General features: G+C 44.5%; 1 protein-coding gene across 2 annotated transcripts in view; it reads right to left on the reverse strand.

The window, feature by feature from the left end:
- Nucleotides 1-17,532, reverse strand: part of ATP2B2 (ATPase plasma membrane Ca2+ transporting 2) — a 373,717-nt gene that overhangs the window by 201,902 nt on the left and 154,283 nt on the right. For both annotated transcript variants that reach the window (XM_032411924.1, XM_032411931.1), the window contains one exon: nucleotides 4,427-4,521. The gene's annotated coding sequence lies outside the window, so the exon portion shown is untranslated. Of the gene's footprint in view, nucleotides 1-4,426; nucleotides 4,522-17,532 lie in introns of those variants that run through there.

The raw sequence follows: 17,532 nt of genomic DNA on the forward strand, positions 1-17,532 counted from the left end.
AGACTCCCCGCTGAGCAGGGAGCCCGATGCGGGACTCGATCCCGGGACTCCAGGATCATGACCTGAGCCGAAGGCAGTCGCTTAACCAACTGAGCCACCCAGGAGCCCTAAGGAGTCACTTTTGAGAAGGATGTTGCCCTTTTGGAAAATGATGTAAAATATTCTTTCAGTCTATTTAAGAAATGTCATGAATGCACTGATGACCCTTCCAGAATCCACTTCAAACAATTATGATAGTGTTACGGGTTGAATTGGACTTTTCCTCTAAAAGGTACTTTGGAGTTCTAACCCTCGGTAACTGTGAACATGACCTTATTTGGAAATAGGATCTTTACAGAGGCAAGCAAGTAGGGTGAGGTCGTTAGGGTGGGCTCTGATCCAATACAACTGGTGTCCTTACAGAAAGGGGACATTTGGATGCACACACATGCACGGAAGATGATACCAAATGTGGGGGATCAGGGTAATGCACCCATAAGCCAAGGAATGCCAAAGATTGCCCCTGAAGCTCCAGGAGCTAGGAACGGATCCTCCCTCACGGGGCTTGGAAGGAACCAACCCGGCTGACACTTGGTGTCAGGCTCCCAGCCTCCGGAACCGTGAGACAACAGTCTGTGTCAAGGTGCACGGCTTGTGTGCTTTGTTACAGCAGCCCCCGTAAACGGATACAGATGGCGAACGGTCTGGTCCCAGTGCTTGTGCAGTGGAGAGTCTGACACGGTCCCAGCAGGAAGGGGCTTGGGGTCCTTCCCCTTTGAGGCAGCCGTTCCCACGGGGGACCACCAGGCGAACAGAAACCCGCTGAGCACCGTTGACATCCCGGGCTCTGCTGGACACATCAGTTTTTCTCTCCCAGGTAATCTTTCCAATAGCCTCAAAATGGATGGCTTCCTACTCCCGTTTTAAAGATTATAAAGCTGACGTGGGAGAGTGTTTAAACAACTTGCCCAGGATTGTGTCACCGGGACCTGATGCTAGCGGAGGTGGACCGGGCAGCCAGGCTGTCAACACCATGCCGCCTCCCCAGACAGATCGCACGCGGAAAGAGCTTCCCAGAGTTAACAAGCTGGTACCAGGGGTTTGAGTGCACGACCCCAGTTCTTTGCTCTGTCCCCTATGTTTCAGGCTCTGGGGCAGTCTGGCCAGGGGCAAGGCCCATGTTTTTCTCCATTCCCTCATTGAGGAAAACAGGATGGAATGATACGTTCCAACTCCCTAAAAGGATAAGGTGTTTAAGTATCCTCAAGTACTGCGGACCCTGGGGTGGCTCAGTCAGGGAAGTGTCTGCCTTCGGCTCAGGTCATGATCTCAGGGTCCTGGGATCGAGCCCCGCATCGGGCTCCCCGCTCAGCGGGAAGCCTGCTTCTCCCTCCCCCAGTTCCTCTGCTTGTGTTCCCTTTCTTGCTGTGTCTCTCTGTCAAATAAATAAATAAAATCTTTAAAAAAAAAAAAAGATAGGGAGAGTTAAGCGTCTGCCTTCGGCTCAGGTCATGATCTCAGGGTCCTGGGATCGAGCCCTGCATCGGACTCCCTGCTCTGCAGGGTGTCTGCTTCTCTCTTTCCCTTTGCCCTCTGCTTGTGTTCTCTCTCTCTCTCTCAAATAAATAAATAAGTAATCTTAAAGGAACCCTCAAGTGCTTTCAAGCTCTCATTTGTGCAAGTTTTCACCTTTTACAGAGCACGTTCCCACGTGCTGTCTCCCACCCCCAGCACTGCCCAGCGGGTGGGCACTACTGTCAACACGTAAATGAGGCCCGAGCTGCTTTGCAGATGGGTGTTCCTGACAGCAGCCTAATAGGTTGCTCCGACATGCAAATTCGGCCAGACCTCCCGGGTTCAAATCCCCGTTAGGGAAGTGATATAACCCTCTGTCCTTCAGTTTCTCATTTTGTAAAGTGGGGCTAGTGGTCGAGCCTACCTCCAGGAGCTGTTGAGAAGACTAAGGGGTGAATGTTTTTAAAGCACTTAAAATAGGTCCTGGCACTTCGCCAGCACAATAATAAGTGGTTACTATTATTCTTATTAATTCATTCAGCCAACATGGATTGAGGGCTGCATTTCTGTAACTAGACTGACTAGGTTCACATCCCTACTTTGCTGTGTACTCCCTGGATGACTGTGGGCATTTTACTTAACACTCTGGGCCTTGGTTCCCTCTTCTGTGAAATGAGGATAATAAAACTACATGTGTCACAGGGTGATGGTGAGGATAAGGGGCTTGTTCAGTGCCTGGCTCACTCTAAGTTCTGAATAAATCCTAGGTACTTTTATGGCTGATAGCAGAGTTACTGTGATTCCAGTTGGGTCAGGCCAGGCTTCTACAGCCACCCTGGGAGACACACAATCACCCTGGACAGATTCCCTCTGGAGGCTGGAAGGTCAGGTTTGGGGCCAGGGCAGCCCCTTCCCCCAGCACTTCAGACCCAGCCCTTCCTGGCACCGGCCCCCACCCCCAAGCCCTCTCCCAGCTGCAGAGCAATGGTTCCCAGACATTCACTAGATCTCCAGAACCCTCTAATAGCTTTGCCACTACATGTAGACTACAATTTAAACTCCTCACAGGAGGCCCTACAGGCCTGGCCCAATTGACCCTCAGTAGGCACTCCTCGCCCGCATCACTGATGTTGGGCTTCTGCTCACCCCTCCCAGCCCACTGTCCTCCTCACTGTTCCCCAACCTCAACCAGGCTACTTGCTCCTGGGGGCCCTCCCATATGCCTAGAACATTCTCCCCAATCCCGGACCTCTGCATGGCTGGCTGCTTCTACTACGGAGACCTCCAGTCAAATGTCCCTTCCTCATGGGACTGCCGGCCAATCCCACCCTGCCACCCGTTTTGTTCTGTTCACACTGCTTGTGATGCTCTGAAGCCATCTATTGATTTGGTTACCTGTCCACTGGAGTGGCAGTACCATGAGGACGGGGGTCTCGTTTGTTTCATTCATGAGGGCACCCTGGGGTGAATAAACGCCTAACAGGGACTGCACACAGAGGGTGCTCAATAAATGAACAAGCATACAGGTGGTTAGGCTCTGGCTTCAAGCATCCTTTAGGGAAATGATAACGCATCTTTGTCATTATGTAATAAAAGAGGCCGAAACCCCACAGTGAAAATTCCACCATGTGATTGCCAACCATGGGCTCGGGAAGCCTTTCAACCCAACTCAGGAAAAGAAGAGGGGGGATGTCACCTTTTCCTCCCGTAAATGGCTCAGGGATGGCTCTCCTCAACCTCCTTCCCCACCCACGCCTGTCAAAAGCTGCTGGGTTTAAACGCCCATGTTTCTGTTCTATATTATCGATCGTTTAATATTCAAGAGCTGGCATAAATAAATATGTGAGCAATTATGTAATGTGTTTGGAAACAATCTGGTTAGCCCCAAAGTGCTGGGGCGAGAAGCAAAACTTGAGCAAAGCCAGAAGTCTGGGTGATCTGTGAGGTGGGGGACAGAGGTATGTGGCCAGTCTGCCTGTCTGCTCCCTCCCCAGTTCTGTCCGGAGTTACTCATCTTCCTTGGCATACGCAGGGTGGGGTAGTAGGAAGTGAGCAGAGAATCTTGGAGGCATCTCCTGGTTCTCCGTGCTCCTGTCTGGGTGGTTACTGAGCTCTCGGTCAGTCTTTCCATCTGTGAAAGGGCTAATAGCGCCCTCTGGTAAGGTCAGATGAGATGATGTCTCTTAGCTCTGGCTCAGAGGACGTTCTTTCTGAAGGTAAGTTGGGTCTGATGCTGAAAGATGAGCTGTACAAGCTCTGGCCCCTAACAGGGGTGGGGGTGGGGGCGCAGGCCTGGACTTTGAGGTTCATGGGTATATAATGCAAGGTGGACTGGGCAAGACAATAACAGAGGCCCAAAGAAAGGGCTTCAGGAGTACAGAGGAAGACATGCTTCCCAGTAAGGAGCGGGAGATACCTTACAGAGCTGCCACATGGGCTGGCTCTAGAAGGCAGAGTGGCATTGTGACCCCAGAGAGGGCTGCCCATGTAACTAACATGCATTAGGCATCTAGCGTGTCTGTTCATTCAACAAGCATTTATTGAGCACCTACTAGGTTCCACTACTCTGCTAAGGACTTTACATGGATCATCTTTGCTTGGCCTTCACAAGACAGAGATGCTGCCATAATCCCCGTTTTACATAAGAGCGAACTGAGACTCAGCTTACCCTGTCTAGTGATGCTGCCTTCCTTCTCCAAGTTCTAGGCCATAATCCCTATTTAAATGCAAAAGAGATGTGGGGCAGTTTTCCCAAACCAAAACAATGCTGCATAAATAATTCATGTGCCTTCTCTGAGGTTACAAGAGGGAAGGGAGCTGCTGTCAAACTCTGCTTTCCTGCTCAGCTGACCCTCCGTCAGCAGCCCCCAAACAGCGTTCTCTTCCATATCTACCCCACCCCCAGCCCCAGCCCAAACCATTTCCAACTCACCCCTCCAAGTCTTCTGGTTAAATGAGAGCCGTCAGGATTTAGAAAATGGGGCCCATGTCTTGCTGCCTCTGGGGACTGGGTGATGAAGTTCAGCTCTGTAAAAGGGGAGATGGCATTGGTTAGGGGTGGGTGACCTGATGGGGAGCCAGTCAGGAAAGAATAGGGAGGGAACAGTGCTGGGGAGTGTCCCTGGTGTGCCCGCACTGGGCCAGGGCCAGCTTCAAGGGTAGGTGCAGACAGAAGAGAAGGAGTGGCCCAGTTCCCCAACTACTTCCCAGGAGCTGACCTTGCCCTCCGGGGACTGACTCTCTGATTTCCCCATCAAGACCTGCTTATGGGCTTCCCCCATCCCAGGCCCCAGGCCCTCTTAGGTGAGCAAGTCCACCCCTGGCAGTGTGTCAGATGGGGTATTCCATCTGCTGACTGGTGTGGCCTTCAAGGGTAGAAGGAGTGGTGCGGAGTGGGCACAAGTGTCTGCTCTTGACAGACAGAGGCCCTTGGGCAAGTGGCTTTATGCTTCTGAGTCTGCTTCTCCATCTGCAGGATAGAGATAATAATACCTATTATTCAGGATTTTTGAGAGGAGTAACCGAAGTATAATATGTGTAAAGGCCTTGACTTCTAGAAGTGTTTCTTAAATAGCAGCAGAAGAGAATGGATGCTAAATGGCTCTCCAATGTCAGGTTCCATTTATTTACCTATCTATCCATTTATTCATTTGTAACTTTCTATTTTGAAATAATTATTAATTTAAAGCAAGTTGTAAAGGAATGTATAGGGAGATTCTCTGCACCTTACCCCAGCTGACCCCAGTGCTGACATTTCCCACCATGGGGGAGTCCCATGCACTTTCCCCCAGTGACTCCAGTGTTCAGAGATGTCCCATGCAATGACTCTCCTGTTAACATCTCCCACCACGGGGAGGTCTGGTGCACCTTCCCCCAACTGACCCCAGTGCTGACATCTCCCACCTCGGGGAGGTCCCATGCACTTTCCCCCAGGGCCCGCAGTGTTCAGGGATGTCCCATGTACCTTCTCCCAGCTGACCGGGGAGAGTTAACATCTCGTACTAGAGTGCACTGTCAAAACCAGGCATGTGACATTAGTACAACCCATGGAGCTTATTCACTTTTCACCAGTGTTACATGTGCTCGTGTGTGTGTGTGTGTGTGTGTGTGTGTGTGTGTGTGTAGGTCTATGCAATATGATCACTTCGCAGTTTTTTGTAAGCACCACCACACTCAAGATACAGATCTGTTCTACCAGCACAGCTTCCTTGGGCCACTCCTTTATAGTCACACCCACTCCCTCCCTGCCTTCATCCCTGACTCCTGGAAATCATGATTTTGTTCTCCATCTCTATAATATTGATTTTTCAACGATGTTCTGTAAATGGAACCTTTGGGGACTGGCTTTCTTCACTCAGCCTAATTCTCTGGAGATCCTTCAGGTTGTGTGCATATCAATAGTTCACTCCTTTTTATTGTTGAGTATAATTCCATGATATGGATGGACCACAGTTTGTTTATCCATTCATCTGGTAAAGGACACCTGAGTTATTTCCAGTTTTTGTCTATGATGACTAAATCTGCTATAAATATTTCTGTACAGGGTTTTTGTGTGAATGTAAATTTTCATTTATTTGGGATAAATGCCTGAGAGTGCAATTATTGGGTTGCATGGTACTTGCATATGTGGTTTTGTGTGTGTGTGTGTGTGCATGCTTAAAAGGAACATCCAAACTGTTTTCCAGAGTGGCTGTGTACCATTTTACATTTCCACGAGCAGCGTATGAGTGATCCAGTATTTCTGCATCCTGGTCAGCATTTGGTATCATTTTGTATTTTTGGCATTCTGACAGGTGTGTAATATCTCATTGTGGTTTTAACGTGCATTTCTTTATTAGCTAATGATGTTGAACATCTTGTCATGTGCTTATTTGTCACCTGCACATCCTCTCTGGAGAAATGTCTCTTCATGACTTTTGCCCATTTTCCAATTGGATTGTTAATTTTTTTTAACAGTTGAGTTTTTAGTTTTTTGTTTTTTTTTTTAATTTATGTCAGATACTAGTACTTTGTCAGATTCTGTGGTTTGCAAATATTTTCTCCCAGTCTGTAGTTTGTCTTTTTGTCCTCTTGAGAGAGTGTTTTGTAGAACACAAGCTTTTAATTTTGGTGAAGTCCACTTCATCTCTTTATTTTTTATTTTTTTATGGATCATACTTTTGGGATCAAGTCTGAGCTGAAGATTTTCCTCCTAATTTTTTTCCTAAAAGTTCTGTAGTTTATATTCTATATTGAAGTCTGTGATCCATTTGAGACAATTTTTGTGTAAGGTGTGAGGTTTGGGTAGATTTTTTGTTGGTGGTGTTTGCCCATGGATGTCCACTTTGCTTCAACATTATTTTTTTAAAAGGTTATTATCTTTCTTCCATTGAATTGCTTTTGTACCTTTGTCAAATATTGGTTGGTTGGGTGGGTCTATTTCTGGATCCTCTATTCCATTCCATTAATCTCTGCGTAATCCCTCTGTTAATACCACATAGCCTTGGTTTCTAGGTAAGTCTTGAAATGAAGTACAATTATTCTCACTTTATTCTTCTTTTTCAAAACTGTTTCAGGTCTTCTAGCTTCTTTGCCTTTCCACATAATTTTTAGAATAATCTTTTCCACATTTACAAAAATTTTGCTTGGACTTTGGTAGAAACTGCACAGAACTGACGTCTTTACTACGTTGAGTCTTCAGTTCCATGAACAACTCTACGGCCACTTCATTCATTTAGATCTTCCTCATCAGTATTTTGTAGTTTTCAGCATAAAAATCTTGTGCATTTGTGTTAAATTTACACCTATATATTTTTTGTGTGATTGTAAATGGCATTGTATTTTTAACGTTGGTGTCCACATGTTCTTTGCTAGTATACAGAAATACAACAGTTTTTTTGGTATGCTTATTTTGTATCCTGTGACCTTCCTGAACTTGGTTACTAGTTCTGGGAGGGTTTTTGTTTTGTTTTGTTGTTTGTTTTTTTTGTAGATTCCTTGGGATTTTTTTATGTAGACAATAAAACTATCTGCACATAGTGACAGTTTTATTTCTTCCTTTCCAATCTGTATGCATTTTCTTATCTTAAAGCACCAGTGAGATTGCCTAGCACTCTTTGAATATAAGTGGTCAGAGCTGATATCCTTGCTTTGTTCCCAATTTTAGGGGAAAGCCTTCAGTCTTTAACCATTAAGTATAATGTTAGCTGTAATTTGTTAATAGATGTTCTTCATCAAGTTGAGGAAATTCTCTATTCCTATTTTTCTGAGCATTGTATCATGAATGGGTGTTGAATTTTATCAAATGCTTCCTGCATTGATGGATATGATCAAGTGGTTTTTTTCTTCTTTAGCCCGTTAACATGGTGGATTATATTAATTGATTTTTGAATGTTGAAACCTTGCATTCCTGGAATAAATCTTACTTGGTCCTGAGGCATAATTGTTTTTACATATTGCTGAATCCTATTTGATAATATTTGTGAAGGATTTTCACATATGTATTCATGAGGGATGCTGGCTTATAGTTTTTATTTGTTGTGCTGTTGTCTGGTTTTGATATTGATGTAATACTAGCTTCATAAATTGAAATGAAAGTGTTCCCTCTGCCTCTGTTTACTGGAAGGCATTGTGTAGAACTGGTGTTAATTTTTCAAACATTTGGTAAAATTCTCCCATGAAACTATCTGGTCTATTATACTAATAATTTAATGTAATTACTGATATGTTAAATTTTAAGTCTATGCTTTTATTTTTATTTTTTTAAGATTTTTTATTTATTTATATGAGAGAGAAAGAGAGAGCAAGAGCAGGGGTGTGGAAGGAGCAGAGGGAGAGGGAGAAGCAGACTACCCACTGAGCAGGGATCCCAAAGTGGGGCTCGATCCCAGGACCCTGAGATCATGACCTGAGCAGATGCTTAACTGACTGAGCCACCCAGGTACCCCTATGCTTTTATTTCTTGTTTTCTGTTTGCTCTTTCTACAAACACAACCACATCTGAAAATGCTGTAGGTTTTGCTTCAACTGTCAAACATAACTTAGAAAGCTCAAGAAGAGAAAGAATGTGTATTGCATTTAGCAATATTTTTGCTTACCATATCCTTTTTTCCCTTTCTGATGTTCTAAGATTCCTTTAAAAAAATAGTTTCCTTTCTGTTTGGAGAACAGCATTCTTTTAGGGTAAATCTTCTGGCCACAAACTCTCTTAGTTTTTCTTTCATCTAAGAAGATCTTGATTTCCCCTTCATTTCTGAGGGGTATTTTTGCTGGTGACAGGATTCTCAGTTGTCAGTTGTTTTTTTTCAGCATTTGAAAAATGTTATGCCACTTTCTTCTGGACTCCATGTTTTCTAATGAGAAATCCACTGTCATTCAATTTGTTTCCTCACCATCAGTGAGTTGTTGTTTTTCTTCCGGATATGCGTTTTGTATTTAGTTTTCGGAAGTTTAGCTATTTTGTATCTTGATGTGCACTTCTTCGGGTTTATCTTCTTTGGAATTTTCTCAGCTTCATGAATCAGTAAGTTTATGAGGGTTTGTTGTTGTTGTTGTTGGTTGGTTTTGTTTTTTTTCCCAAATTTGGGGAGTTTTCAGCCATTATTTCTTCAGGTGCTTTTTCAGTCCCACTCCCTTTCTCATCTCCTTCTAGGAGTTCAATGATATAAACATTAGGTCTTTTGTTACAGTCCCACCGGTCTCTGAGGCTTTATTTTTTTAAGTTTATTTTCTGTTATTCAGATTAGATAATTTTTTGTCCTATATTCCATCTCAATTATTCCTTCCTTTGTTCCCTTTACTCTGCTATTCAGCACATACATTGAGTTTTTTTCCTTTTTAATTTCAGTTATCATATTTTTCAGTTCTAAAATTTCCATTTGGCTCTTCTCTATGTCTTCCATGTCTTTGCTGGGACTTTATATATATTTTTTTCTCATCTATTTCAAGTGTGTTCATAATTGTTCCTTGACGTATTTTTATGATGGCTACTTTAAAATCTTTGTCAGATAATTCCAACATCTCTCCCATCTCAATGTTGGCATCTATTGATTGCCTTTTTTCATTCAGTTTAAGATCTTCCTAGGTCTTTGTATAAGTGAATTTTAACTGATACTTGGGGATCTGGGGCATGATGTTATGAGCCTCCAGATCTTATTTAAATCTTCCGTTTCAGCTGGCTTCCTTTGACACTGCACCAACAGAGGAAGGGGGTTGGGGATTGCCATCTCCCCATTGGGTCCCCACTGATACCTCCCTGACTGGGAGGAGTAGGAAAGACTTATTACTGTTCCCAGCATGGTCTCCACTGGCACCATGGGAGCTGGAGGTGAGGTCTTATTACCACCTAGTGGGGAATGGAAGTCCTGGCTCTCTACTTGGTCTTCTCTGACACCACCCAGTGGGGGGGGCGGTTTGGGGTTCATCATAATCTGATGAAGGTAGAAGTCTAGTTTCTCCACAGGATTGTTGCTGGTGGGGGTAAGGCCATAATGTTTTCTATGGTGTTTGGCTGCAGTAGAGTAGTTTTGTCTAAAAGTGTCTGTTTTGCTAGGCTGACCCCTTCCTTCTTCAGCTAAAGAGAGTGGGTTCCCCAACCCCACTGGCATTTCCTCATCTCTGGCTTCTTCAACTCCAACTCCAGGATACATAAGGCAAAACCATCACCATCAGGAACTCACTACCATGTTGTTTCTTGGGTCCTCAGGTCCCTAGTGGGTTTGTCCTTTCTCTGCCTTTCAGAGTTTTCTAATTTTCTTTTATATATAATGTCCAGGGGTTTTAGTTGCACTTAATGAGAGGAATAGGAAAAACTACCTCTATTCTATCTTCCTGGAGGCAGAAGCCCACTTGAAACCCTCTTAACAAGTGCTTCCCAGTTCCTTGGAGTTTTTTTTAGAATCACTTCTACCTTCTTAACACTGCTAAGCAGATCAAATCAGATTTCCTGACATGCTTGTCATTTCTCGTGCGCTTTTAGCTTACTACTGGACTCAGGTGAGTGTTTACCTGTCCGGTAGGAGACTAGGAGGACTTTTCCTTTCAAAGCTGTAGATGTGGTGGTAACTTAGAGCAGAGCCCCAAAGACACTGATACAGTTGGGCATCTCTTTCAGGGTCACCAGGCCTAGTCCTTCTAGGTCCCTTCAGGGGAATACACTGCTGCACAGTGAAACATGAGAGGTGTTAGAGGAAAAGCTCTTGTTTGATCATTTGAGTTGTGAGCTGAATTAGCCTCCATTTTCACAAAATGCCACTTTTACATAAAAGAACTGACAGGCAAATGCTGGTTATTCAGACTTTAGTATTGGGCAGACATTTTCTCAGAAATGAACAAAGTGAGCCTATCACCTAAAGGAAAACAACTGATGGTACTTGTTGCCAGTGATAAAGTTTGAGCTTTCAAAGTGTAAATTAGAATTTCGGAAAACTTGTGTCTGCCATCATGAGCCTGACAGCTTCCTAATACTTCCTAAGACATTTTTGATGAGGTCATTGGTGTGATGGCAAATGTGATTTTTAAAAATATTGTGTAACAAAACGTGCAAATATTTGAAAGATCTGCATAACTCAATGAGACAATATTTTCTAAATGTCCAATGCATGATGATGTTCCAAAAGCGTGGATGGGTAAAGATGCATCACAGTATAAGAGAAAAAAAAAATGGATTTCAATGTGAAAGAGGAAAAGTTCATTAACATGGCTTCAGATTCTTTATTGCAACTAATTTTTAAGATGCTATCTGTTATGGCCTAATTGTGTCCTCTTCAAAATTCATATGTTGCAGTCCTAGTCCCCAGTACCCAGAATGTGACTGTATTTGGAGATAGGGCTTTAAAGAGGTGATTAAATTAAAATGAGGCCATGAGAATGGGCCCTAATAGAATATGACAGGTGTTCTTATAAGCAGAGGAAATGTGGACACACAAAGAGACACCAGGGATGTGTGTGCATGGAGGAAAGACCATGTGAGGACACAGGGAGAAGAGTCCGAGGAGAGAGTCCTCAGAAGACACCCAACCTGCTGATGCCTTGATCTTGGACTCCTGGCCTCCAGAACGGTGAGAAAATACATTTCTGTTGTTTAAGTCCCCCAGTCTGTGGTATTTTGTTATAGCGGCCCTGGCAAACTAATATACTATCACTTGTTAAGTTTGGGTGTAGTATCAAAGAAGAATATCTACAATTGTCTGAAAAGACTATTAAAATACTCTTTTCTGATAGCATATCTCTGTGAGGCTAGAATTTCTTCATATACATTAACTGTAACATCACATTGTAACAGATTGAATGCAGAAGCAGATGAGAATCCAGCTGTCTTCAATTAAGTCATTAAAGAGATTTGCAAAAATATAAAACAACATCACTCTTCTCACTAATTGTTTTTTGTTTCGGAAAATATAGTTATTTTTCATAAAATATGTTGTATATGTTACCATAATGAGTTTATTATTGTTCTTTTAAAATGAGTTAATAAATAAGTATCAGAATGTCAGTTTTCACTTCTGACTTGGTAAATGTGGAAGACAATATTCACAGAAGCAAAACTCATTGGGGATTTCAATCATTTTTAAGAGTGTAAAGGTCCTGAGGTCAGCATTTCCCAAACCTGAGTCAATCAAATGTGACGGTCAAGATGGTTCCTATCTGTTCTTTAATTAATCTTACTGTTTTTTTCTTAGTAACTTGCTTGATTAAAACTTAAACACATTTATTTAGAAGGAAACTTTTTTTTTTTTTTTTAAGAGAGAGAGAGTATGCATGTGGGGGTGGAGAGGGGCAGAGGGAGAGGAAGAGTGAGAATCCCAAGCAGCCTCCACACTCAGGATGGAGCCTGATGCGGGGCTTGATCTCATGACCCTGAGATCATGACCTGAGCTGAAATCAAACATCTGATGCCCAACCGACTGAGCCACCCAGGTGCCCCTACAAGGAAACTTTTGTCGCTACCATCAGTGGAAAACCAGTGCCACTCACCACAAATAAAAACTGACCAGAGCAAAGAAATGCAACAGGATAGCCTTACGTTTAGTGGATCCAATTGTCCCCCTAAGGCCCTGAGCCCAAAGTCTCTCTGCTCAGAGTTTAGCTAATGTTGGTGGGGGGCGAGGTCATCATTAAAGATACACTAGTTTTAGACAGAATCTTTTATCTTGATGTGGCCTGGAAGACTGAAGGAGAATTGAATTTTCCCAACAGGTGATGGACTGTTATTTCATTCCACCTAATATCCTCTTAGGTACTATCAGAGGTACATGTCTGGCACTTAGGGATGCTCAGATTTAATGGCACCCAGAGAACTTCTCTCTTCACAAATGGTGCTTCTGCCTCCTTGAAGGCAGACATGGGAGAGGGTCCTGCTTGTGCTCATGAGCCCAAGATCATTGACCTTGGCAACTAACCTCAATAAAATGGTGCATTCTAGCTCAGGCAAATCCATGAGATGTTTTTCTTTGCAGTCCTCCTTCAACATCAAATCAGTGGTGGCCTGCAGACACCTCAACTCCAGCTTGTGCATGCTCTACTCTTGATTTCATACCCCTCCCAAATCTGTTTTTCCACTGTGTTCCTTCTCTAGGTGAATAGCACCATGGCCAAGAATGTTTCCAGCAAAATTGTTTGCAAGAGCTGAACCAGGGAAACAACCCACATGTCCACCAGCAGGAGAATGAATCAACAGATGGTGATCTCTTCATGCCAGGGAATATTATACAGCAATAAGAATGCATGGACTCCAGCTGCACATTGATGAGTCTGAGAGACATAATGTTGCCAGAAAGAAGCAAGTCTCAGAAGGTTACATACTGTGTGATGCCATTTAAAAGAACCAAAACAAAAGCAAAACTGAACAATAAGTGTTGTAAGCATACACATACGAGATAAAAATGTTTAAAAAGAAAAAGCATATGGGGATTCTCTGTACTTTCTGCTCAATTTTGCTGTAAACCTAAAACTGCTCTAAAAAATACAGTCTACAGAAAAAACACAAGGAAATGATAAACACAGGATGATCATTTCCTCTGGGGGTGGCAGGGGCTTGGGATGGGGATACTCACACAGGAATAGGCAAATTATTGGTGACATTCCAGTTCTTGGGTTGGGTGGTGGGTCCATGCTATACATTGTATTATTATTATTATTATTATTATTTAAAAGATTTTATTTATTTATTTGACAGAGAGAGAGAGGGCACAAGTAGGCAGAGTGGCAGGCAGAGGGAGAGGGAGAAGCAGGCTCTCTGCTGAGCAGGGAGTCGGACGTGGGGCTCGATCCCAGGACCCCGGGATCATGACCTGAGCTGAAGGCAGCCGCTTAACCGACTGAGCCACCCAGGTGCCCCTATACATTGTATTATTAACATAAGCTAACATATGCTGCATAATTTCTTTTGCATGTATCAAATATAATATTAAAAGACATAAGAAAGGAAAAAAATGTACAGTCTCTGATCTGGTAATTTTGCTTCTTAGGAACCTATTCTAATGGAAATAACCAGAAATGCAAACAACATTTCAGTCATAAAGATGTTCATTACAGTGTTTTTCTTTTTAAATCATAGCAGTAACTTGGACACAATCTAAATGCCCAGTTGTAGGGGATTCGTTAAGTAAATTGCTGAGCAGTCACAGGATAGAATATCATGTTTTCAAATAATTTTTAATGACCTAGGAAAATTTCTTAATAACCTCAAGTGAAAAATGTAGAGAGCTGAAATAAAATAGAATCTCAATTTTCATGACCCCAGTGAGGAACGTATGTTTATAGCATAGAAAAAAGATATACTATTGAAAGTTATAATAATAAAAGATAGTGTTCCCCAAATGTCAACATTGGTGGGGTTAAGGTCTTTGTTTCTTCTATATAAAGTCTCTATTCCACCATTGTCTATAGTAAACATATATGTAGGGAAACATGCTAGCACATAGCACATTAATACAGGAAGACCAGCTTGCCCATCTCCCAGCACCCTCACCACCCCCTCCCCTCGAATGATTATCCAACTGCCCCCTGAGGCTGGAGTTTAGTGTCTGATAAGCCCCGGTCAGACTGACTCCACCAGGAAGCAAGAGGGGAAGGAAAGAAGACCTCAGACACCACTCATCATACCTGTCCCTCCCAGCTTGCAGCCTCCTGACTGAAGTCACCCCTCAGTGTGCCCCCTTGCCCACCTCAGCCAAACTCGTCCTTCCCTGGGCCCACCCCACCTGGCCCCTCTTTCCAGGGCCACCTACTAGAAGCAGAGGAAGTGGCCGGTTCTCTGGGCTTTGCATGGCCTAGCCGCCGACCTCTCCACAGAGCTGAGGTCACTAGCCCCTACATGGTGGCATGGAGGGACGGCCCTCTGGATGCCTCCTCTCCAGACCCCGACTTGGGACCTACCAGGGACTCCTCCTTTCCCCTACTTTCCCTGTCCAGAGATAGAAACCAGCCCCAAAGTGTGACCACCATGTCTTTATCTTCTCCTGCTATGAAGACACCTGCCTGTCAGATTGATGAGGCACAGCCTATTGACCTCATTGCCCCATTTTACAAATGGGAAGACCGAGCTCTCAGAGGTAAGGCCATGTATCCTAGGGTACACAGCTAAAGGTGCCTAAGTCAGGATTCAAGCCTAGGTTGTGGGGCTCCCAAAGCCAGTAGGTTTTGCAGCCTCATGCTCCAGACCCGCTGCCCCCATCAGAAAGCGCTATGCACTTGTGTGATGTCCTCTTTGAGTCAAAAATAAATCGAGGCTCAGTTCTGCTATGCCATCTGCCACACCAATTCAGTGGCAGAAATGTTGACTTACTGCAGTGAGGGAACGCTCCCACAGCCGGGAACTGAGCAGCGAGAGGCCCCACACCTCCTGGGTTTCCCTGGCTGGGGGCTGGTCGATCATACAGGCATAGCAAGGGGAGAGGGGCTGCAGTGGGCACAGTTTTCAGGAGGGGGTGGGGGAGAGCTGTGGGCTCTGAGTCAGCATGCCTGGGCCAAAGCTGACTGCCACTGAGATGGGTGGCCATGGGAAAGTCTTCTCCTCTCCCTGGGCCTCAGTTTTTTCACTAAAAGGAGCTGGAACATATGATTCTTTCTAGGCCCAACAAGGTTATATCCTATGGCTCTAGGTCTCAGAGATGGAGGTGCCTCCACATTCCTGGTCCTTTGGGGTTGACAACAGCCCATGGGGAGAAGGAGAGGGATTCTTAGAGAGAGGAACTGGCTGGCCCAAGGTCACATCATTCCTGACAACAACATCAACACAATGATAACAATACTCCCCTACCTATAAGACACCTCCCAAAGCACTCTCATGTCCATTATTTCACTCACAGTCCCCATTTTACAGAGGAGGAAACAGGATCAGAGAGTCACTAAGGCCACATAGATGGCTTGTGCCAGGGAGGACAGAGCCACATTCCCATGCATCTGGTCCATGGAATTTCTGAAGTTTAGTCCCCAGGGAAGCTGCACTCATAGCTTCTAAGGCAAAATCATCCTGTACCAAAGGTGGGAGAGACACTCAACCCAGGAAATTTTTCAGTTTAGGCATTTGATGAATATGTGTCCTGCACTTTAAGAATAGTCACTGGGCATCCCAGCCGAGGGTTTGCCTAGCACCTTCCACATGTGTGACACTCACTTCAGAGGCAGCTGGGAGGAGCACTGGATGAGGCATCTAGTCTTGGCACTGCCCCCCTTAGCTGTGTACCCTGGGATGAGGGGTTTGACGAGGCGGCTTGCAGGGTCCTCACTGCTCCAGGCACTGCCCTGGTCATTACTGGAAGTGCATCTGTAGTTTCTCATTCATCTTCTGTCAGGCAGGAGGGGCCATGAGTGTTGGACGGCCAGGACCCTGGTGGCTAAGCTCACTGCTATACCCGAGTGCTTGGCACTCATTAGGACCATGCCACCGCTTGTAGATTGGTGGTGAGGTTTTAAGGAGCAGATCCCATAGGCATCTGTTTTGTATCACACACGGGATGCTGGGGAAAAGCCTCTTGAGGCTGCCACTCATCAAGTACTTAATACGGTCTGTTCTCCAAGCCCTACATAATCCCACTTAATCCTCATAGTGACACTAAGAGAGCAGAGATGCTGCTGTTACCCTGCCCATCACCCCCAGATCTATCTACTGTGCTGCAATTTCCCCCACAGCATCTGTATCTCTTTGGCTGAGGGCCTCCTCTGGTGAGCAGAACATCCACAAGTTCTAGAGAAGTAACACCACTCCCCCAACCCCAGCAGCCCTCCGTTAATGACTGTTGAGAGTTGGAAGCTGGTGTATAAATACCCCAGCTTCCTTGTTCCTGGAGGAAACAAGGAAACAAGGTTTTCCTCAAGGAAAACCATGATCTGTGGGCTCCATGCTGGCTCTCAGAATCCCCACTGTGACTGAAATTCATTTGTCCATAGTGACAATTAACTTGCTTGAAAATACCTCCTTCCCTTTCCTGTCTCACTTCTCCACTCTCCTACTAACTTTCCTGTGCCTCCCAAATACGTTTTTTGTATTTGAATCATTGTCTCATGGTCTGCTTCTGGGAAAACCTAGTCTGAAATGAGAGGCGCTAATATTATTTCCACTTTGATGGAAGGAAAGCCAATGCTCAGAGAGGAGTAACTTTCCCAGGGTGACACAAAAAGTCTAGATCTGAGCCCAGGACTGTTTAACCTCCGATGGTTTGATCATCACACATGCCAGGAAGAAAGAACTAAGTGAGATTCAGAGTCTAATGAGAGAATGGCTATGGGGGAACATTAACACTCACTCATTCACTCATTCATTCAAAGACTTCTTATTGAAATCACTACTTCTCAAGCCCTGAACTGGGTGCTTAGGATACACTGGTTAAATGCACTCTCTCTGGAATCTTGGGGACCTGGGCTCAAATCCAGGCTTTAATGATGTGCCAGCTGTGTGATGTAGGCGAGTAATTCAACCTCTCCTGACCTCTGCTTTGTTGTATGTCAAATGGTGCCTATTACCCAGGCTGTTGGAAGGGTAAACAGGCTCACACATACAAATAAGTGCTCACTATGTGTTAGTTACAAGATGACGGTGATGTCAGACCTGAAAACTGG

Source organism: Phoca vitulina, unplaced genomic scaffold, assembly GCF_004348235.1.
Source record: "Phoca vitulina isolate PV1807 unplaced genomic scaffold, GSC_HSeal_1.0 scaffold13, whole genome shotgun sequence".
Lineage (NCBI taxonomy): Eukaryota > Metazoa > Chordata > Mammalia > Carnivora > Phocidae > Phoca > Phoca vitulina.